Here is a 25051-nt window from a genome sequence, read left to right on the forward strand (position 1 = left end):
CCATGTACCTGTCGAAATGTCTTTTAAATGTTGTTATAGTATCTGCCTCAACTACTGCCTCTGGCAGCTCATTCCCAGAGGCAGTAGTTGAGGCAGATACTATAACAACATTTAAAAGACATTTCGACAGGTACATGGATAGGAAAGGGTTAGAGTGATATGAGCCAAATGTGGGCAGGTGGGACTAATGTAGATGGGGCATCTTGGTCACCACCTATACCCACCACCCTTTGTGTGAAAAAGCTGCCTCTCAGGTTCCTGCTAAATCTTTCCCCTCTCACCTTAAACCAATGTCCCCTGGCTGTTGATTCCCCAATTCTGGGTAAAAAAACGATGTGCATTTACCCTATCTATTCCCCTCATAATCCTTATACATCTCTATAAGATCACTACTCATCCTCCTGTGCTCCAAGGATTAAAGACCAAGCCTGCCCAACCACTCATTATAGCTTCTGTGCAACAGGAGAGGGAAGAAGAGACAAACACTGGGGTATGAGCAGTCCTTGATTATGGGGGTTGGCTGCATTGCCAAGGCAGGGTGAAGTGCATATGGAGTCAATTTGGGCTCCACAGGCTGAGGAATTTCATCCTTATTATGGCTTTCTGCCCTTTATTTCAGGAGGAAACCTATGTAGAACTTGGAATCAGAACTCCCCTCTGCAACTGGAACCTTGACTTCTTGACCAACCATGTTGGTAAGATTTAAGAGTCCATTATAAAAGATGGGTTTCTGAGTACATAGAAACATACACTAAAATAGGCTAAAGTCAGCATGATTTTGTGAAGGGGAGATCTTGCCTAGCGAAGTTGGAATTCTTTGAGGAAATAAATAGCAGGATAGACAAAGGAGTCGGTGGATGTGGTTTACCTAGATTTTCAGAAGGCCTTTGATAAGGTGCCACAACCAAGGCCGCTAAAGAAGGTCGGGCCCATGGTATCAGAGGAAAGATACTAGCATGGCCAACAGGTTGGTTGAATGGCAGAAGGCAAAGTGTGCCAATTAAAGTTTTTTTTTTCTAGTTGGCTGCCAGTGATGACCAGAGTTCTGCAGGGGTCGGTGCTTGTGCTGATATATCACGGTGTGTACCAATGATTTGGATGAGTGAATTGAAGGCTTTCTGGCCAAATTTGCAGATGATACAAAGAAAGGTGGAGGGGCAGGTAGTGTAGAGAAAGCAGGGACTCTGCAGATTGGGAGAGTGGGCAGAGAAGTGGCAGATGGAATATGGTGTAGCAAAGGGGGAAATCAAGCATATTGGCAGTAGGAATAAAGGCATAGATTATTTTCTAAATGGCGAGAGAATTCAGAAATCGGAGGTGCAAAGAGACTTGGGAGTACTGGTGCAGGACTCCCAAAAAGTTAATCTGCAAGTCGAATCAGTAGTAAGGAAGGCGAATGCAATGCTAGCATTTATTTTGAGAGGGCTACAATACAAAAAGAGGGATGCAATGCTGAGGCTTTATAAGACACTGGTCAGACCGCATTTTGAGTATTGTGAGCAGTTTTGGGCCCCATATTGGAAGAAGGATGTGCTGGTGTTGGAGAGGGTCCAGAGGAGGTTTATGAGAATGATCCCAGGAATGATTGGGTTAACATATAATTAGCTTTTGAAGGCACTGGGTCTGTACTCGTGGAGTTCAGAAGGATGAGCGGGGACATAATTGAAACTTACCAAATAATGAAAGGCCTGGATAGAGTGAATGTGGAGAGGATATTTCCATTAGTGGGAGAGTCTAGGACCAGAATAAGCCTCAGAATAAAAGGATGTACCTTTAGAAAGGAAATGAGGAAGAATTTCTTTCATCAGAGGTGGTGAATCTGGCGAATTCATTGCCACAGATGGCTGTGGAGACTGTCAATGGATATTTTTAAGGTGGAATTTGACAGATTCTTGATTTGTAAGGCTGTCAGGTGTTATGGGGAGAAGGCAGGAGAATGGGGTTAGGAGGGTCAGATAGATAAGCCATGATTGAATGGCAGAGTAGATTGATGAGATGAATAGCCTAATTCTGCTCCTAGAAATTTGTAGATAACTTATGAACAACAGACCACAGTCGGTGACATTAGGTGACAATTCATCCTTTACGATAATTCTCAACTCTGGTGCCCCACGAGGATGTATTCTCAGTCCCTTGCTATAGTCCTTAAACACTCATGACTGCGCAGTCAAATACCAATCCAACTCAATTTACAAGTTCGCAGACGACTAGCTTAAGTACTGGTCAGACCGCATTTTGAGTATTGTGAGCAGTTTTGGGCCCCATGAGTACTGGAAGGAGATTGAGAACTTCGTAACCTGTTGCCCTGACACCAACCTCTTCCTCAATGTCAGCAAACAAAGGAGATTGTCATTGACTTTAGGAAGCGAAGAAGTACACACACCACGAAATACATTGATAGTGCCGAAGTAGAGATGGTCGAAAACTTCAAGTTTCACCAACAAAGGTCACTTCCTCTTTTCTCCTCTCCCATCAGGCAAGTGGTACAGACGTCTGAAAATGGCATACCACCAGATCCGGGGACAGTTTCTTCCCAGCTGTTATACAGTAGGCAACTGAACCATCCTCTCACCAGCTAGAGTGCGGCCCTGACCTCTCATCTACCTCATTGGAGACCTTTGAACTATCTTTAATCAGACTTTATCACATTTATCTTGCACTAAATGTTGTCCCCTTTATCCTCTATCTGTACACGGTGGGTGGCTTGATTGTAATCATGATTAGTCTTTTCCTTCACTGAATAACACGCAGCAAAAAGTTTTCACTGTACCTCAGTAAGCGTGACAATAATAAACTATACTAAACTAAAATTGCAGATATAAATAAATGCGAGTCTTTAAGTTAATTTAACTGAATCTAAATGAACATTGACTTCGGCATCAGAGCAAAAAGAGAAAGTATTGCTGTTGGGAATACACAGGGTCAAAGAAGCATTTTTTTTCTTTCGTTCCAGCTGTATGGCATTTCTATTAGCAACCATCAGAATGTGATTAGCTGCAAAGTAAATAGCAGTGCTTCCATGGACACAGCCATTGTGCTTGAGCCAGTGGAGCTGGGCAGCAAACAACCCCATGGATGAGAGATGTCCAGCAGCTGGAAGCGCTGGTAATGCCGTGTGTACATGAGCTTGTGGGAATTACCAGATGCTTCTGATAACCTGCAAATACTAAATCTACAGCAGAATGGGTTTACTAGGACCCAGAGGAGATTTATGGCCAGTTGTACCATAACATGTTACCCTGAACCAATCTGAAAGACAAACAGAATTATCATGTGTTTCTCAATATACAAAGTACTAACCTGTCCATGCCACACAAAGCACCAGCAGCTTCTCTGTATCTGCTGAGACTTCTGCTTCTGTTATCTAAGGGATCTGGTGTATTTTTGTAGAACAGATGACTTTTGTATTGATGCATCTGGAGTTTGGTTTTCCACTAAACTTCTCACTCTCCTCTGCAGGAGTTGTTTTGACTGAGGCGGATGATCCTCATTTGCGCTGCTGCAGTTCATCTGTCAGTCTAGGAAATGAATACCACTGGACTAACACACAGCAGGAGTTTTGCACCTTTGTATATTGTCTATTGTCTATTGTCTTCATATGCTCATTTTATGTGCTTACCTTCCAGCTGCTCTGTTGAAAGGTTAATAAGGTAAATCTACTGGAAATTTTGAGGATGTAACTAGGAAAATTGACAGGGGAGAGCCGGTGGATGTGGTGTACCTCGACTTTCAGAAAGCCTTCGACAAGGTCCCACATAGGAGATTGGTGGGCAAAATTTGAGCACATGGTATTGGAGGTAGGGTACTGACATGGATAGAAAGTTGGTTGACAGACAGAAAGCAAAGAGTGGGGATAAATGGGTCCCTTTCAGAATGGCAGGCAGTGACTAGTGGGGTACCGCAAGGCTCGGTGTTGGGACCGCAGCTATTTACAATATACATCAATGACTTGGATGAAGGGATTAAAAGTACCATTAGCAAATTTGCCGATGATACAAACCTAGGTGGCAGTGTGAACTGTGAGGAAGATGCTATGAGGTTGCAGGGTGACTTGAACAGGTTGTGTGAGTGGGCGGATGCATGGCAGATGCAGTTTAATGTGGATAAGTGTGAGGTTATCCACTTTGGTGGTAAGAATCGGAAGGCAGATTATTATTTGAATGGTGTCAAGTTAGGAAAAGGGGACATACAACGTGATCTGGGTGTCTTAGTGCATCAGTCACTGAAAGGAAGCATGCAGGTGCAGCAGGCAGTGAAGAAAGCCAATGGAATGTTGGCATTCATAACAAGAGGAGTTGAGTATAGGAGCAAAGAGGTCCTTCTGCAGTTGTACAGGGCCCTAGTGAGACCGCACCTGGAGTACTGTGTGCAATTTTGGTCTCCAAATTTGAGGAAGGATATTCTTGCTATTGAGGGTGTGCAGCGTAGGTTTACTAGGTTAATTCCCGGAATGGCGGGACTGTCCTAGACTGGAGCGACTAGGTTTGTATACACTGGAATTTAGAAGGATGAGAGGGGATCTTATCGAAACGTATAAGATTATTAAGGGGTTGGACATGTTAGAGGCAGGAAACATGTTCCCAATGTTGGGGGAGTCCAGAACCAGGGGCCACAGTTTAAGAATAAGGGGTAGGCCATTTAGAACAGAGATGAGGAAAAACTTTTTTAGTCAGAGAGTTGTGAATCTGTGGAATTCTCTGCCTCAGAGAGCAGTGGAGGCCAATTCTCTGAATACATTCAAGAGAGAGCTAGATAGAGCTCTTAAGGATAGCAGAGTCAGGGGGTATGGGGAGAAAGCAGGAACGGGGTACTGATTGAGAATGATCAGCCATGATCACATTGAATGGCGGTGCTGGCTCGAAGGGCCGAATGGCCTACTCCTGCACCTATTGTCTATTGCGTTTGCTTGTCAAAGCAGGAATCATGTGTAATTTTCATATTCATGTAAGGATGGCAGCAGCATCTCGCTGGGCCAGGCTGACTCTTTCTACATCCATCCAGTGGCACCAGGACACTGGGTCTTAAAGTGAGATGTATAAGAATTGCATATCTCCATGGACCTAGGTTGGATGTTTCAGACTCAGAAGTTGCAAAATGACACCAGAATGTGGCAACTCCCTGAACGCTGCTTCAGAAGTGTAAGAAAATAACTGCAGATGCTGGTACAAATCGAAGGTATTTATTTCACAAAATGCTGGAGTAACTCAGCAGGTCAGGCAGCATCTCAGGAGAGAAGGAATGGGTCACGTTTCGGGTCGAGACCTTCGAAGGGTCTCGACCCGAAACGTCACACATTCCATCTCTTTTGAGATGCTGCCTGACCTGCTGAGTAATTCCAGCATTTTGTGAAATAAACTGCTTCAGAAGTGGATCTCTTGTACTAATGTTTGGTATGATTTGATAGCTAGCATGCAGAACAAGCATTTCATAGTATTTTTGTGTACTGTATGTGGCAACAAAGAAACTATTGAACATAGAAGGAGGTTATTTAGGCCAAGAGAATTGGTTGAGCTCTTGAACCTCTCATTACCTCACCTGGGTATCTGTAATTGATGCTCTCACATGCCCACAAACTCCTCCCTGAATCACCTCCCACTCACATACAGTGGCGGTAATCGAGAGTGGATGCAGAAGTAGGATAACCTAGAACTATGTGAATGGGTGGTCAATGGCCGGCGTGGAGTCGGTGGGCCGAAGAGCCTGTTTCCATGCTGTATCTCTAAACTAAACAGAAACTAAAGATAGACACAAAAAGCTGGAGTAACTCAGCTGGACAGGCAGCGTCTCTGGAGAGAAGGAATGTGTGACGATTTGGGTCGAGACCTTTCTTCAGACTCTGGAGAGAAGGAATGGGTGACATTTCAGGTCGAGACCCTTCTTAAATAAAAACTAAAACCAATTTACAGTAACCAATTAACCTACCAACCAGGATTTTGCGGTGGGAGGAAAACTGGAGCATCCAGAGAAAAACAAAATTTTCACAGGAAGAATGGGCGAACTGCGTACAGACTGCACAAAAGGTCAGGGAGCCTGGCGTTATAAACAACCTGATGGAGGAATTCAGCAGGTCAGACAGCATCTGTGGAGGAAAAGGTACCCTGAACCATCGAATTATCCTAATGCAATGTCTCAACCCAAAACATCAACGATTATTTCCCCCCCACCAATGCCGCTGAACCTGCTGAGTTCTTCCAGCAGTAAAAATTTTCATTCCATCTTAATTATTGATTCCAAATTATTCATTATTACCCTGTTGAGTATTTTTTACGATTTCCCTTTTGCTTTCATTTTTATTTGGCAGGAAACAGTGATTGAACTTGAGGGAACGGAGCTGGAGTTGGGGATGAGGTATGGGTGGGGTTAGCATCGGTGAGGAGTGGACTACCCTCTCAACATTCTGAAGAAGGAAATATGTCCTAATGTTTAAAACCGAGATTGTGTCTCAAGGCATGGCTACAGTTAACCAAATTACCAACGAGGCCACCAACACCATTACATGCAGCTGTCACTCCCATTCCAGCGCAGGCTTGAAGTGGAAATGGTCACCAAGGTCCCCATACCATCAACCTATGTGAAGGTAAAACATTTTGAAAATTAGTCACCCTGAACTGGTCCTGCTGGACTTGTCACACTTGGGGTTAAAATAGGTGGATTTGGGAGTCCTGATAGAAGGCATTTAATAATTAAAAGTTTATTTAAAAAATATTGTTTTATTTTCTATTTTGGTTATTTATGTACTCTGCAAAACAAATTAAGTGTTATTAAATAAGAACTATTTTTCTTATAAGGGTATTCATCGAGAACTGTTGTCTTCTTGAACTGCTACAATCCTGATATTTGTGGTGTTCATGGATTTCTTTGGTAATGCCACAATTATTCACACTTAACAAAACTAAAACAGAGACATGTTTTATTAGAGACAGTCATTTTCAAAGTACACAGCAATTGTCTGTTACAACGATGTATCATGGTCAAACGACATAATTAATATAGTTCTTAAATCTTTCCTTTTTAAAATTAGTACAAACATGTACAAACAGTATATTTTACAGATAGGCAACTATTTATATGTGAAATTATATAATTAATTATATAGAAATATGTAGATATGGTTATGAATTTAATGAAACACAAATTTACACCTGTCTTAGTCGTTTTTTTAATTCTTTGTCACAAGCTGTCCATAACTTTACATTTAGTGCATTGAAGTAATTATGTTCATAACTTTGAACATGCTATATTCAGTATCCAACTCACACCTTACAGGCATGTGTAATAATTCTAATTCCGGCTGAAATAAATGCAATCATACAATGCATTTGACATGCAACTAAATACCATGAACTCTTGGTAACAGTTTCTACTGTGGTTCCACTCGGCACTCTTCATATTCTTCCCTTTGCTTTCATGTCGTTATGCATTCTGATTTTCCTCCTTCTCTTACAATTCCTCAATCATACTTCTTTTTTTCTTCTCCTGATTAGTCTTTACTGTGGATCTATCCATTGCTTTCCCTTTTGAGGCATGGATCATGGACTCTGCCTCCACTGTATCTTCCATCTACAGAACTCCTATCTGGGGCAATGGCATAGGGCAGCTTTGAGATTGCAGAGGGATTGACCTTTTATTGCTCATTCATTTATTGAATGAAATGTCCTGGCCTTAATTCTGTTCATCACTTATCTTATGGAGTCAGTGTTCTCAATCAGAAGTTCCTAAACAAATTTCCTTGATATATATGTGTGTATTGATTGCACTTCATGGTCATCCTTATTGTCTGCTATTCTTCAAGGACTTCAATGGACATACTGAAGTTGGGTATCTCCGACTGGATCACTGACAAAGTTTTCTTATGGCCCATGGACTTCCTGCAACATTGAGGCTGTGGATGGAGTACACAAACACTGGAATATAATGACATGTGAGGAGGAGAAGGCAATATATCTGCTGGCATTAGGGTCAGAGACATGTGAAACATTGGGGAGTTTACCAAAACAGCTGACAAGGTTCCTTATGAGGATGAGGTAAAAGATTCTGAAGGATCAATTCAATCTGACGCTGTCACATGTTAATCAGAGTATTCATTCAATATGGTATAATATGGTGGATACCATTGAGGGAGAATATAAGATGGCCACCAGCAAGGAGACGGTGTGTAGCTACTAGTTTCCCATTGAAACAACTTACCCTGATGAAGACCATGCTGTCAGTATGATGGCCAGTTCCTTGCTTGTAGCTCAGAATCATACCCCAAGTGCAATTTCTCGTGCACCTTGCCTGTGGATAATCCACACCCTCCCTTAAACATTGATCATCATACCTCTGCTTTTTAAAATCATTTTCACTATCTCATTGCTACTTCTTGTTTCCAATCAATGGGACCTCAAGCAGTGAAGCATTGTGCTCCAGACTATGGACTGAGGCTCAAATCCATACTCTTCTACCTTTAGAAACGAGACTGTTCTCATCAAGAGTCAAGAGTGTTTTCTAGTTATATGTCCTGAAACGGAACAATGAAATTCTTCAGTGAGTCAAGGCTACAACCAAAAAAAGTGAGAGTGAAATAGAGCCTCAGTCAACAGCTCTTTCCTTCTTTAATCAACTAAAGAGTCACTTTGCTATTCAATGTAGTAAAATTTATTGCTTTCTGCATAAATTTGTATCTCCTGCAGCTACGCAGTATGTGATTAAAGTTTATCTACAGCCTGATGCATAATGCAAAAGAATTAGAGCAAATTAATTCATATACATTGTGAGCAAAGTATGTTTGAAGTCCTGCAGTTCAAACAGCATTATGGTCTGCTATCTTCTCAAACTGACTTTTAACAAATTATCTTTTTTTGATGATAATTTGCTGTTTTTCTTATCGTGTCCTTACAGAGATTGAGAAATGCTTATCTCCACTGACGGGCTTATTGGCGTGATCGGCTCCCCATTCCAAACTGCAAATCAGTGAACACCCTGCAGCTCTGGGTCGGCTGCAAAGAACCTCAGCTCTCTACAGTGTTCAGCAGTTCACGAGAGTAAGACTGAACCCTTTCATTCTGAATCCCTGTTTCAATACCTCATGTTAATCATTAATGAACGGGACTTCTACTTTTCTATCCTGGCAAAGATGTTTCCAGGGTTGAACACATTTATTAGACTACCCTTTTTGCATGAAGAAATTAAGCTGCAACCCAAACAGGAATCTAGGCTCTTTACAAGAGGTTATGTTATGGCTACCAGTATAATATGTTGAATTGGTTTCCTTAATCTGGATGGGAATGGTGGGCACCAGACCATTAGGAAAGCATATGGGTAATTTTTTCTTCCAAAGGCATGGGCCAAATGGTCTTCCTCTGTGTCAATAGAGATGACCCCTGCTGTCTGGGCAGCAGGAACACACTCTTACCAAATTCACCACCTAAAATTTGAAAAAAGGAATAAAATTTGTTCTCACAGAATTTTTTAATGCACGCACAAGCAACTTGATTTTTGTGAAACGGAAAATTTTCCAGGAACACAAACTCACAGGGGTCGACGTATAAGATGGATAAACTATAACATCCAGGCAACACTTTCCCTTCCAGTACTGCAAATCATTAAGTGACTTTGTGATCCCTTTTGTAAATGGAATAAAAATCTGGAAACACTCAACATGTCATTCAGTATCTGTGTAGAGAAAAATGGAATCAACATTTTGGACCAGCTAGGTTAACTCTTTCTCTTAGTATGCAGATGCTGCCTGATCTATTGAGTATTTCCAGCATCTGTTTTTGTTTCAGATTTCCAGCATCTGCAATCTTTTGCTTTTAGTCCTTCGTAATCCCACTTCACATCTTTGGCAAAACAGCTTCCATTTACATAGCACATTTAATGCTACAAAAATGTCACAAGATACATCACAGAAGCTTCATTAAATTAAAATGAAGACTATGTCCTATTAGGACAGAATTGCAGAAACCTGCTCAAAGTGGGCTGTTGTGCTTAGAGCTTTAAAGGAGAAAAAAAAGATTATTGGAAGAAATTCCAGAGGCTCAGGGACACCAGGTGGCGCCATACATGGCAGCCGCCTCAACAGCCTGTCTCGTTTTTTTCTTCTTTTGCTATTTTGGTCTGTGTTTACTTGTATATTTTTAGTGTACCTTTAGTTTTTGTATTATGTGGGGGTTGGGGGAAACCTTTTTTATCTCTTTCTTCGACAGAGATGCGACTTTTTCATTGTATCTCCGTCTGCGCTGTGACTTTAACATCGTGGAGCAGGCAGTCCCTTTGTTAGGGATCGACTGCGGGAGCTCCAACCACAGGAGCTTCAACCGCCCCGATCGCAGGAGCTTTGATCACCCTGATGCGGGAGCTTCAATCGCCGACTGTGGGAGCTTTGATTGCCCCGACTGCGGAAGTTTCGATTGCCCCGACCGCGGGAGAAAAGAAGGTATGTATTCACAAAATGCTGGAGTAACTCAGCAGGTCAGGCAGCATCTCAGGAGAGAAGGAATGGGCGACGTTTCGGGTCGAGACCCTTCTTCAGACTGAAGGTATGTTATTTGTCTTCCATCACAGTGGGGAATGGGAGGTCGCCGAAGAAACAAGATGGATGTGCTGCCTGCACTGGTGAGAACTTGGAGGGAGTGCCGTGAGTGCAGTGATCTAGGTGTTTTGCGGGGACATGGCTCCATGAGGACATCCCGGAGTTTACTGCGAGTGTGAATGGCTTTCTGACTGTTCGGGCAGACAGGGACGGCAGAGAGAGTGACAGCGGCCGGACAACTCTGGTCACATCACGGTGATGGAGCGTGTGTGTGGCCCGGACATTGAACTGATGGCTGTGGATCTCCGCTTAAGCTGTGTGCCCTGGGGATTCTCACATGCCGTTGTGGTGGCTGTTTAAGTCTATGTTTAATTTTTATGTAGTTATGTATCTTGTTGCTTTTTTGTATGACTGTTGGCAAATCAAATTCCTTGTAAGTTTACATACTTGGCTAATAAATTAATTACAATTACAATTACAATGACAATAAGCAATAATCAGAATGGAGCAATTAAATATGGTTCAGAACCAGTTTTTTTCCAGCCACAAAAAGTACATATGATGTTAAACGAAATTAGAGCCACAGTGCAGATGGAGATACGATGAAAAAGTCTCATCTTCGTAGAGGAAAGAGATAAAAAAGGTTTCCCCCAACCCCCAGTACATGCTTTTAAATAACAATCGTGTCTTGTAACTGAGAAACAAAATAATTAACATTTAACTGACATGTACTAGCACAAAAAAGCTGTGCTAAGAACCAAAGATAATAGAGCAGAGCAAGATAGACCACTCAACCCTAAAAACTGTAGTATGTCATGGCGCCATTTTAGTAGGCAGAAACTTGCAGAAACATTTTTTTTAAAAAATAACAAAAATCTGTGAGTTGATAGATGAGATATATTCTGCATTTTTATGGTACCGTCACACATACTGTTCCCCCAAAACACTGATTACACTACGAGAGGCATAGCAAACGGCGGGTTTTGCCTACTAAAATGGCGGACGTTACACTCCGTCGCGTACTACACTTCAGTATAGGCGATTTCGACGGAGTGGTTCATCTTGCTCCTCTAGTATCTTTGCTCAGAACTGACAAGTTTAAGTATCTTAGATTTTTACATTTAGAGATACAGTGCGGAAACAGGCCCTTCGGCCCACCGAGTCCGCGCCGCCCAGCGATCCCCGCACATTAACACTATCCTGCACACACTAGGGACAATTTTTACATTTACCCAGTCAATTAACCTACAAACCTGTACGTCTTTGGAGTGTGGGAGGAAACCGAAGATCTCGGAGAAAACCCACGCAGGTCACGGGGAGAACGTACAAACTCCGTACAGACGGCGCCCGTAGTCAGATCGAACCTGAGTCTCCGGCGCTGCATTTGCTGTAAGGCAGCAACTCTACCGCTGCGCCATCAAGCCGGAAAGTTGTAAAGCAGGAAGAGACAGCAGTTAAAGAGAGAGGGAGATGGACCGTGAAATAACAAGCAACCAACTGAAGTAAAAAAATGCAGAGGTAATGGGAGGTGATTGGTGCTGATTAGGACCTGACAAGAGAATATAGATTTCCCCATGTTTACGGGGCATAAAATGGGAAATGTCTTGAATAACCAAATCCAGGGGTAACAAAGAAAGCATTGATGGGGATTTCAATGGAAGATGTGTCGAATTGGTCATTGTTGCAAATGTAGAAATAAGGGATGCCATCAATAAAATTGAAATACAGATCCCATGTATTAGATCTAGGCTATCGTTTTGCCCTGTAGCCAACTCCTACTATTTGGAGTTGTGATATACTGAGTCTCATCAAATGCATTATGGCCAATCCTGTTCTGTGTTGTTTAGAGATCTAGCAATGATGGAAGATTCAGTGCGAGAGTCCTTGTTCTCCCTTTCACTCTGCACAGATCCTTAAATTAAGGCCGATACCTAAGGCCAATAAATGGGGGAAATTCTAAGCTTTGCGACAGAGTTACATAATGTTAAAAAGTCAAATGTAAATTTAATGGCACAAATTATCAAGGTTCTTTTAAATAAATAATCCAGATGAATCAATTAGCAACGTATATGTAAAAAGCTCCTAGACTCTAGAAAGTGCCTGGCTTGGGTTTGCAGGTGCAGTCTCTGTGGGCGACAGAAACTACAATCAATAGCAGGGATTTCAACTGAGGCAGTTTTGCAGCCACACGATTCCTACTAAGAAGATTATGGTAATTCCTGACCCACAAAGAGAAACATTGGAGCAGGACTTCACTTTAAAAAAGCACTCAAAATACAAAAGTCTAAATATGGGGACCCAAGGATAGACCGACCGAAAGACAAGATTACGGATTTTTTTATAAACTCCCTACATTTGCCTTTGATTATTCAATATTTTCCGTTATTAATATATTTCTGTAGCTGGCTTTGTGTGCTGAATATGCACGGAGGACAAAACATTTCTTCACAGATAGTCAGAAAGAAAAAAAATAGGTCAATTATCTCTCTGGCCAACTGCAAGAGTGCTTTGATGTTAATTGTTGAATCTTGCATTCCAAAGACTGTACAGTCACAGCAAGACAGTCAAAGGGACTTAAATTTACTGAACCTTTAGGAAAGAAGGCATTAATATGCTAATGCAAATAATACCTCTTGCCCTTGTCAAACAAGTTGATTTAATTTTATCTTTTACCGCAGACCAAAATGTGCATCCGTTTCTCACAGCTTGGCCTTTCAAGTACCAATTTTCAGATTCTTAGCATGTCTGTTGGGGCACATTCATTCAATTCATGGCTTACCAACGTCTTCATTGTTAAAGGCTCTCATATAAATGATAGTGCTCAAACAAGGGGGCCACTGCAGAAATGATATCTCCCCAGCTTCACACCACGACTCAAACATTTTAAACTCAGAATAGCACAATGTTTATACAAAACCTTTTCACAAAACTAACTGCTTGTTTTTACTTACACTTCATCTCACTGGAACAATGCTTCAGAAGACTTTTTGCTCTCTTTACCACTTCTGTTACCTTGTGCAGTTTCACACGGAAGGCTTGGATTTCTTAAATCTTCGCAATGCTCTATAATCATTAAGCAAAGGGTATAATCTTTTGAGTTAGTCGACCGATGAGCTCCAGTAAATTACCTGGTGTTAGTAGAATTAGTAACAGTTCCAATTAATTTTGTTGATTTCTCTAACGAAAACCAGAGAACCAATTTTGTTGTGCTGCCGCATATATTATCTGTTGTGCTGCTGGATTGTATAACATCAATTTCCTTTGAATCAAAGTTACTTCACTGTGTAGCAGTGTGTTGTATGGTGATTTACAGGCACAGGTAAACAGGTAGAATGTACTAGATTTTTATTTCATTTAGTTTATTGTCACATGTACCAATTAAGGTACAGTGAAATTCAGATTGCCGTACAGTCATACCAATAAAGAGCAACAAGACACCTAAATACATTTTTAACATGAATGTCCACTACAGCGACTCCCCCACATTCCTCACTGTGATGGAAGGAAAAAAAAGTTCAATCTGCTTCCCTTCTTTGTTTTCCCGCAGTCGGGGCACTCGACCCTTCCGTTGTTGGGGCGATCTTGGCTCCCGTAACTGGCGGTCGAGCCCTCCTCATCGGGGCAATCAAGTTCCCGCATCGGGGGGATCTCAGCTCCCCGAGCCGGATGATCGGACTCCTGAGTCGGGGCTGGTTGAATCTTCTGTGGCTTGGAACTTCCCGACATCAGTCTCTACACGAGACTGCGATCTCCTCGATGTTGAAATCCGCAGGCCACGGTTGGAGCATCGATCCAAGGCAGGGGATCGCAGGCTCCGATGGTAAGTCCACGGTCCTGCGGTGGGGCTCAAAGTCTGTCCCGAGCAAGGCCACCTGCTCCATTTCTCTTGTTCTAACATTTTAACATCTAACCTTACCCTGGTTATTGCCTTTGCACATTAAAATGGAAACAATAATCTGGAATGAGTTTGACCAGTTTATTTTGAGAATCGATGTTTGCCCTTGACTGACTGCACTTAAACACTTGATATAACAAAATATGCATGTTAGACTGTACTTCTGAATTAAGTTCCACAGCAGAACAGGATTTTGCAACAGAGTTTAATGAGTTACTCAGTTGACATGCCGGTAGACAATTGGGAATCAGATGGTTTGTTGACCTTTGCCATACTGGATATATTGGATTACCTCACCTTTAGATATACAGCACATGTGACAGAGGGAATGCAAAGTTCACTGGAGAATTTAGTGACATGGTGTCAGGGCAACCTCTCCTCATGTCAGTAAAATGAAGAAGCTAGTTATTAACTTGAGGAAGGATGGTGGAATATATGCCAAAATCAGCATCAATGGTGCTGAAGTGGAAATGATTGAGAGCTGCACGTTCCTTAGCGTTAATATTATCCACGATCTGTCATGGGCCAACCACATTGATGCGACAGCCAAGAAGGCACACCAACGCCTGTTCTTTCTGAAGAGAGTGAAGAAATTCAGCATGCCTGACATGAGGAGAGGTTGTCCTGACACCATGTCTCTAAATTCTCTACCTATTTCCTGTACTACATCTCATCATTGTTCGTGATTCAGCCCACCATAGTGGTGTCATCTGCAAGCTTGTAGGTAGAATTAGAACCAAATTTGGCTGTACAGTCATGAGTGTATAAGGAGTATAGTAGGAGACTGAGAACTCATTCATGCAAGGCAAAATTATTGCAGAGGAGGTGTGGTCACCTACCCTCACTGGTTGAGGTCTGTGGATCCAGTGGCAGCGGGGTAGCTGATTCCTCGATCCTGGAGTTTGGGGATAAGCTTGGATGAGATTATCCAAGGCAGAAGGCCTTGAAGGCAGAACTAAAATTGAAGGCAGAACTAAAATTTAGAAATAGAGGTATAATGTATAATAGAGGCTTGTTGTCTAGGTGATCCAGAGATGAATTTAAGGTGAGGGAGATGGCATCCGTTGCGATGGTAAGCAAACTGCAGTGGATCAAGGCTGGCTGGAAGACTGGGGTTAATGTGTGCCATCACCAGTCTGTTGAAGCACTTCATGAGGGTGGATGTCAGAGCCCTTGGATGGTAGTCATTAACGCATGGTACTTTACTTTTCTTCGGCACCAGGATGATGGTGGTACATTAATGAGACAGTTTGAGAGATTTTTGGATTTTAACGGGATATGGCGTCAGTGCAGGAATATAGTGCTGACATAGAATGGTGGAGCAAGCACAAGAGGCTGAACAGCTGACTCCTACTTATATTCCCTACGTCCTTCAATGTATTGGAAGTTTTGCACATGTGAGTGGGGAAATAAAATGGATTCAGTTCAGATTTGTGCAAACATGGGCTCTTGGTGGTCAACGAAGACTCAGTTGCCAAAGAGCTTCTTTCCCTGCTGTATTTCTCCAGAGCTCTACGACAACATAACAAGACATTAAATGAACTTTGCTTTGCAAAGTTTAAAAATTTGCTTTTGACAGCCAGGGTATGTATCATGTTTCCTATTTTATAGCAACCAAAGTCAATATTTCTCTCACAGATTCATTCTCGGGGTTAACCAACTGCTGAATGTATTATGTACTACGAGTATTGAAACGCTGAATAACATGTATACAATCGCCCTCTGCTGGCACAATTCAGACACTCATAGCAAAGACAAATTAGTTTGTGATATATGATGCACTCGTGCCAAAATGGCAGTAACATCAATGCTTAGGCCAAAAGGATAAAGAATGCATGTCCCATTTTTACACAACTGTGCCATAAAGAACTTGAGCAAGAATTCAGGTTATGAGTGCCATGGCATATTCTCTGCAACACTCATGATCAACGCTATCCAGGATAAAGAAATATGTCCGAGTGGTGGGCACTGGTGCTTCACTGCTGACAGCAAGTTCTCTTCCAAGGATATTCCACTGTGTCACTTTGAATGCATATATACAGTATGGGATATCAAGAGGCTGAGGTCATACTTAGCCGTTTAATGTTATCATGCCTGATCAGTTAGCACTCTTACCTCTGGTTCAGAACATTCTAGACTCATATTCAATTCTAGAGACTTTAGCACTGAATTACTGAGGAAGTGCTTCATTCTTTGAGGACGTACCTTTTGCATTAGACTTTAAAGTGAGACTATTTCTGCTCCCACAGGGGGTTATAAAAGCTCACAGGCACTATTTTAAAGAAGGGTGTCACCGCTGTTATCCTGGTCAATTAAATAACTAGTACATATGCAAAGGACTGAATGGCCTCCAGTGGTATATTGTCCTTGGATTCTGTTCTACGATCTAAAGTACTTTTAAACAACGAAATATTCTATAAATGAACCAGTAAAAAAATCGCAGCAAAGGATGGCATGGTAGCGCAGCAGTAGAGTTGCTGCCTGACAACACCAGAGATCTGGGTTCGATCCTGACTACCGATGCTGTCTGTATGGGGTTTTACGTTCTCTCCGTAACCACGTGGGTTTTCTCCAGGTGCTCTGGTTTCCCACATTCCAAAGACGTACAGGTCTGTAGGTTAATTGGCTTCGGTAAAAATTGTAAATTGTCCCTGGTATATAGGATAGTGCTAGTGTACGGGGATCGCTGGTCGGCACGGACTTGGTGGGCCGTAGGGCCTGTTTCCACACTATATCTCTAAACTTATTGGAGGGAGATTTGTAAAATCAAAGTTGTTCTTAGTTCCTGCTATCTGTAATCAATAAAAAGATATATTGGCATTAAAAAAATGAAAGCAATATTGTTATTAAAATATTGAAAATGAGCAAAATAGATGGCATGGTGAGGTTATTGGCTGAACGTGATGCTGTAAGTCCAGCAGAAGCTGCTAATCTTATCATTAACTCAAAAAGAAAACAGCATACAGCATAGAAACATAGAAAATAGGTGCAGGAGTAGGCCATTCGGCCCTTCGAGCCTGCACCGCCATTCAATATGATCATGGCTGATCATCCAGCTCAGTAGCCTGTACCTGCCTTCTCTCCATTCCCCCTGATCCCTTTAGCAAAAAGGGCCACATCTAACTCCCTCTTAAATATAGCCAATGAACTGGCCTCAACTACCTTCTGTGGCAGAGAATTCCACAGACTCACCACTCTCTGTGTGAAGAAATGTTTTCTCATCTCGTTTTCAGCATACAGTAGAAGAATAATATTTTGAAGTTTCAAGGAAACTGGCAGAGCGTGTAAGGTGAAATTGGATAATTATCCAATTCATTCTTTGTGATGTCACAGGTAACAAATGCTCATTAATATTGGAAAGTCCTCTGGAATATTGGTTTTTTTAAAATGCAGAAGCATTTTTGAAATTTTTGGCAGAGGATACAATGAGACAGGAATGGAGTAATGGAGTCACAGAGTTGTACAGCATAGAAATAGGTCCTTCAACCATCATCCCTATCTGTACTAATCCCACCTGCTTGCATTAATTTAATATCCCTCTATGCCTTTGTGGCCAAGTGTCTCAAATCTTGTCACTGTTCCTGTCTCCACCATTTTCTCCGGCAGCTCATTCCAGATTACTGTTTTGTGTGAAATAAATTATGCCTCAAACCTCTTTAAACCTTCTCCTTCTCATGTTAAATCTATGCCCTCTAGATTTAGACTCCCTTGCCAGAGGAAACAGACATCTATGCCTCTATACCTATCCATGCCTCTTTTAATTTTTATATATCTCTATCATGGTACTTCTCAACTTCCAGGGGAGTTTTTGTCATCCAGGGTATGTAACCCTGGAAGATCCAGTCTCTCCAATCTCTCCTTACAACTCAAGATCTCCAATCCAGATGTCATCCTTGTGAATCTTTTCTGCACCCTCTTCAGCTTAATGACATCATCAGACCAGATGGACATCGTGCAGATATATGATCTGAAACTCAACTCGACGTCAAAAAAAACATCAACTTTGGGAAATGTTGGTTTAATCCTGGATGATTGTCGATAGGAACGGAATTGGCAGCGATTGATAGAAGATTGCAAAAGGAAGCATGGACAGTGGCCTTGACCTTACGGTATTGAGTTGGGGAAATTTTCTCCTAGCTAGTACTGGTTGTTGCACAATGAATGAAAGTGGAGGGCTCAAGAGAGGTGTACGTACGTTGTTGATGTTGTTCTCAATATATATGCGGAAATTGATGCTAGAATTTTGGATGATGGCACTAAGGAAGGTGCAGGGATGAGAAAAGGAGGGGATCGGGCATCGATTCTCGATTGTAGCGTGAGTTCAGGAAGAGAAGCCATTGCAAATTAATTTCTGCTATAGATGCAAAGATAAAAATGGAATGAGGTGAGGTGATTATAGTATCACACAGTTAAACAATATTGGGATGTAGGGAGATGGTGTGATCAAGCAGGTTAAGAAAGACAAAGGAAGACAAAGGAAGATGGACTATCTTTGCCACAATCACACCGAACACCATTTGGAACGTCATGTAAGAACATTCATAAAGCAGCATGAGAGAGGACAAAAGATTTAGGTAGGCGAGGTATAGTTGCTAATTGTGAAGTGAAACAAATCAAGATTGACAATAAGTTAGAACAGGATTAACACATGTCTCTCAGAGTGTTACAAAGCTGGAAGAGGTTACAGAGGTAGTGAGTGGCAAGACTATGGAGATAGTTAAACAGAAGATGGGGTATAGACAATAGACAATAGGTGCAGGAGGATGCCATTCAGCCCTTCGAGCCAGCACCGCCATTCAATGTGATCATGGCTGATCATTCTCAATCAGTACCCCGTTCCTGCCTTCTCCCCATACCCCCTGACTCCGCTATCCTTAAGAGCTCTATCCAGCTCTCTCTTGAATGCATTCAGAGAATTGGCCTCCACTGCCTTCTGAGGCAGAAAATTCCACAGATTCACAACTCTCTGACTGATTTGCAGATCACTCATGAAGGGCTTCCTTGCACAGTCGAAGTGGCAATGCTGGTGGAACAAAATAAATAAACAACCAAATAACTCAATAACCTGGAGAGAAAAATCAACGGTTTAATAATTAAAAAATAGTAAATGCATTCCTGAGATGAAAAGATATCAAATAAAAACCACAGTGATTTCTCACAGTGCAGCTCCAAAGCACCTTTCAGTTCTAATTTATTTTTACGGCGGAGTGAACTCATTTTCTTGATGTAACCTAAGGGCACAATATCCATTTTATACATTCATCAAGAAGTGTCTTTGGCTTATTCTGGAAAGTAACTATGTTTTCATTCATTTACATTTCTGTCTCAGTGTAGTGTGGCTAAATGTTTTGCTCAACAGTCTCTTTCTTTGTAAGAGTATATTATCTTGTTCCATAAATATGTCAGAGCCAGTAAACAAATGGCTGTACAATAATAGCAAGCACAAACAAATGTTGCCAAGCCATTTAAGGGAACAATACTCTCAGGGATAACACTCTTGCATACAGTAGCCAATACATAGTAATCATCAGCAGCTCACATTTCCCCTGACATTATTTTGCTGGTGTACAAATCACTTGTCCTGCTGGAAGCTAGATGTTAATTCATGACAGCAGCCTTAAATACATTGGCATGAGGTACAATTAATAGTTTGGAGAAATTTACCTCGAGACTTAAAAGCAGATTTTAAAGACATTTATTCTTTGTACACTCCATCTAATGGTAGAATATGACAAATAATCTTGTAGATTCGTATAGATATACAGCCTGGAAACAGGACCTTTGACCCATTGAGTCCACACTGACCATCAAGCACCTTCACAAATGTTTACTAAAGTAGACAGAGAATTTGAACATAAAATAGGGAAAATAGGGATTTTTGGTTAAATCACTGGAATAAGATTTCATTGTTAGGTATAAACAACACAATAACAGGTAACAACATTTTTGATTCTGTATTTCTGTCCCTATAGTATGGTTATCTGAGATGAACTATAGATCAAGGTCAAAACAAATCAAAGGTAAGTATGTTTAACTTGTTGTAGCTGCTTTATAAACAACATCATAGGTCATAACAGAAATTGCCTGCTACAGAAATAAAACAGACCCGCTCCTTCAAAGGAAATGAAAGCTGAACTCTAATTGTAAGAGAGCTCAAAGGTTACATATTACAATGATTTCTTTGCCTCCTTCATGTGCAACGTCCTGAATGCTTGCCAGATGTTTATAAACCTGTGCACTCATCTAGAGAAATTAGTTATTTAGTAACAATGAGCCCAGAAACGTATTCATACAATACATGATTTTTAAGCACAAAGATATTGTAAAATAAAATACACATAACTGAGTGGAAAGCACATTCCATTGTAGTTTTGAACAGGTCATGTGTACTCTGAGAACACAAGGGTGATATCAATTTTCTGGTGCAGGTGACATTACCCTTGTGAAATTGATCCATGCATTTGAGAATACCACATAGTTTGGATCATAAACAGGACATCAGATCTGAGCAACAGGGACAAGCCCTGTACTTTTGTTATATGAGGAGACCTTTAGACACGTGTGGGGTTGCAGGGAAGTCAGTTGGAGCAGAAGGAAGAAAACATCTGAAAATTTGATGATAAAGCTCAGTTAATTCCTACAAACAACGCGCTAGGCATCCTGAGCAAATTAGATTTGGATCATTCCATGTAGCACCACGGGATGAAAATTGTTTTTTTCTACATTCTACAAATGCGATGATTCTAGCCTGGCTTAACATTTATTGCCCTTACTTAATTACTGTTGATCCGAGTGGGTTGCTAACATATGTCAAAGGGCTGTTAAATGTCAACCACATTGCTGTGAATCTGGAGTCATAAATAGTTCAGGCCCGTTACAGACAGGAAATCAACCATGCATGCATGGCCAGTGTTCTGCCTGCCTGCCGAAGCTTAACAATCCCAGGCCCTTATTACGTAGGAAATCTTATCCTCCAGATTCATTATTGCTCAGGCAGCTCAAGGTAGAGACATAATTTCTGCAAGACTCCTGGGGGATAGTATCTCCTGATTTGCAGAAACAACTCTACATACAATTGCAAGATATTTTCTTGATTCAAATACATGAGGATTCATCTCCTTCTTGAATCGAGGGCAAGCAGCTTCAAGGAGGACGCATCACTTGGCCCAGGTGAAGTGATAGCTTGCGGCCATGTGGCCTTCATTGCTCCACATTGAACCAGAGAACACCATGAACCTGAAAGTTTGGGTTGCCTGTGGCCACCAGCAAAAGATCCTTGTGGCCCAACATCATGCTTCTGGGGGGGATTTCATGCTTATTTATCCTCAGACAATCTACTGTACCAACCATGTTGCTGCCATTGTGATGGACACGTGGATGGCTCTTCAGGACCAAAGGTTTTCCACTCTATCCTTTTCTCCTCTCTTCAGTGCTGGATTGTAAGCTATGCTGAAGAGTGCAGTTGTAAATGCAGCGACAGGGCCTCAAGGAGCTTATCACTGGGTGCATTCAGGATCAACACAGCCACCTGGACTGCTCTGGGCTTCCTTGCAGCACTTTCATGCTTCATCATTCTTGCTGCATCTTCCATAACCTGATAAACTTGGGGATACATTCCTTGCTTCCAATGCAGAAGCAAAAGGACGACGAGCCCGGTGGGGGCTTCAATGTCGGGCCCCATGGCACTATATGGAAGCCACATAGGTGAATACTCTGTAAAAACCCGGGCTTGTAAATTTACCTCAACCAACGTCAGTTAAACACAATGATCTTGTTATGATCACATAGGTGCCCATGCCGTGGCCTAGCTGTATACAAGTTGGCAGCTGCAGTCCTAATTACAAGGGAACACATCCAACATTCTTCATTGGCTGTGAAGCACTCTGGAAGATCCAAAACGTGTATGAACGACACAATAGAAATTAAATCTAAATAGTTTTTTTTCTCACTCTCCCTTTGACTCTGCCTTACATCACTCACCAGTCTCCACCATCCACATCATACTTCCAACTGATCCTAGCAAATCTGCAAGGTGTCCATTTCCAAGATGTAGTGCCAGGCTCTGTGTCTAGGTATTTGTCTGGTGCACTTCAGGACAGAAACGTCCCGTCCCTCTTGATTTCAAAGGTAGTGTTTGAACTGCGGAGTTTTCAAATGTTGACGTGGCTCTGCCACATGAAAGAAGATTTAGAAGCCTCCAGTTAATGTCCCAATGTAATGGATAATGGATTTCCACTACCTGTTTCCCGGACATTGTACGAACATTTTCTGGCTGCAAATTCATGAAAAATACGTTCCCAAGGATGTATTCCTGATTCTGAATGAATTAATAGGATCTAATTTATTTTCATTTGGAGCATGTTCCAGACTTGGCAGTTTGGCAGTTGTGAAGTAAGTGATAGAAAAGTACTAAAGGAAAAAAATGTCCATGACTGTTTTTTTGAGAGTTTAATCAATGTTACCGTTTAGGAATGAAAGAACAAAAACAAAACTGCATTGATTGTGTGGAGGAAGGAACTGCAAATGCTGGTTTAAACCGAAGATAGACACAAAATGCCTGAATAACTCAGCAGGACAGGCAGCATCTCTGGAGAGAAGGAATGGGTGATGTTTCGAGTCAATAGACAATAGACAATAGACAATAGGTGCAGGAGTAGGCCATTCAGCCCTTCGAGCCAGCACCGCCATTCAATGCGATCATGGCTGATCACTCTCAATCAGTACCCCGTTCCTGCCTTCTCCCCATACCCCCTCACTCCGCTATCCTTAAGAGCTCTACCCAGCTCACTCTTGAAAGCATCCAACGAACTGGCCTCCACTGCCTTCTGAGGCAGAGAATTCCACACCTTCACCACTCTCTGACTGAAAAAGTTCTTCCTCATCTCCGTTCTAAATGGCCTACCCCTTATTCTTAAACTGTGGCCCCTTGTTCTGGACTCCCCCAACATTGGGAACATGTTATCAGACTTCTGTGGCTTGTCCTTGCATTGAATGAATTATCTTTACATGAATAAACAGCCACGAGACTCCAGATCTGCTGAAAAGTTTGAGTGGGTAGATTGTTCCATTCTTTGCAATGCAGGCTTCCAGTACAGCTGCATTCAGGGGTAGTTGCAAGGAACTTCTTTAACAACACCCTTTGGGACTTTGGGCTTTGTACAAGAGGAGAGTTCTGTGCTGTATGTCCTTGAGCTTTTTGCTGGATGCTTTAGAAAATAAAGATTGTGTATCTTTGATAAACGTACTTTGCAGGAGAGACTTTTGTGCCAGGAGTAGCTAAATTACATTGACCCAGTTGGTTTGATCAAGGAAGAACTATGAATTGATGTAAACAAACCATTGTTGTTGAATTGGTTTTGAAGGATCAATGAGCCTTCTTTATCAATGATTCATTCTCTATCAGTTTATTGGCTGTGATCTGAATTTTCCAGTAACATGTCTAACACCATGAATAGCAGACCAGTGATAAACAATGGTTATAATCTTTAATCTTTCCATCGTAGAATTTAGTGTTTGCAAATATGCATAGCCTCAAACTTGAAAGGACAATTGCTCTGTACAAAATATTCATTTTGCTGCTAAATTTCAAAACTAAATATTGCCCTGCTTATTTAGCTTCAAATCATTTTATCTTGAGGTGGAAAAACTACTCGTGAAGATCATTGTAAGAGTAGGTCACAAAGTAACAAAGTACAGGCAGTGCTGACAGAGATCTAAGCAAACATTACTGTTGGCAGAAGTACTGCTGACTTCAATTACTTTAACCTTTTGTACTTAAGAAGTTGTTCCAGAATTCTCTCCCCAAGCTTGATACTATAATCTTTAACATATGGTCTGATATCATCTCCTCAAAGATATGTATACCATACTCCCCCTACCAAATAGCTGTTAACTGCTCTAACTGTGTTTGGAATTTATAGAGTGACCCTGGAGTTACAAGATGAAATCTGCCCTGGAGCTTATGCGAAAATAGGTCATTGGAAACAGATAGATATATATTAAATCCAGCATTTATTTAGTGTTTTCCACAACTCCAATATATTCCACATTGCAGGCAATTAAGTATTGAAATGTAGAAAATATAACAGCCATTAAATTCCCCAAAACAGCCATGAAATATTGGGCAGATAAAAAAGACACGAAGTCCTGAAGTATCTCACTGGGCCAGGCAGCATCTCTGGAGAACATGGAAAGGTGACGTTTCCAGCCGGGATCCTTCCTGTGCCCCTAGATGGGTCCCGACCCGTAACATCACCTATCCATGTTCTCCAGGGATGCTGCCTGACTCACTGAAATATTCCAGCACTTTGTGGGTTTTTTTGTAAACCAGCATCTGCAAGTTCTGGTTTCTGGATAATCGCCAGATAATCTGTTTAAGCGATGTTGCTCGAGAAATAAATATTGGCAGGAGAAAACTCCTCTGCTTTACTTCAAAATGTTGGTGTGAGAACGGAAGAATGCTGGTTTAGGATTATATTTTAAGAATAATGCAGCATTCTTTAATTGATGCACTGGATGTGTAAGCATGGAAACATAGACAATAGGTGCAGGAGTAGACCATTCAGCCCTTCGAGCCAGCACTACCATTCAATATGATCATGGCTGATCATCCAAAATCAGGACCACGTTCCTGCTTTCTCCCC

At 41.6% G+C, this 25051-nt stretch overlaps 1 long non-coding RNA gene across 1 annotated transcript in view; it reads right to left on the reverse strand.

Annotated features, from left to right (window-relative positions):
• Positions 1–7045: 7045 nt before the first annotated feature.
• Positions 7046–25051, reverse strand: part of LOC144591421 (uncharacterized) — a 31190-nt gene continuing 13184 nt past the window's right edge. The window contains exon 3 of the long non-coding RNA XR_013546839.1: positions 7046–7882. This is a non-coding gene — a long non-coding RNA (uncharacterized LOC144591421). The remainder of the gene's footprint in view (positions 7883–25051) is intronic.

Source organism: Rhinoraja longicauda, chromosome 3 (genome assembly GCF_053455715.1).
Source record: "Rhinoraja longicauda isolate Sanriku21f chromosome 3, sRhiLon1.1, whole genome shotgun sequence".
Taxonomy (NCBI): Eukaryota; Metazoa; Chordata; class Chondrichthyes; order Rajiformes; family Arhynchobatidae; genus Rhinoraja; species Rhinoraja longicauda.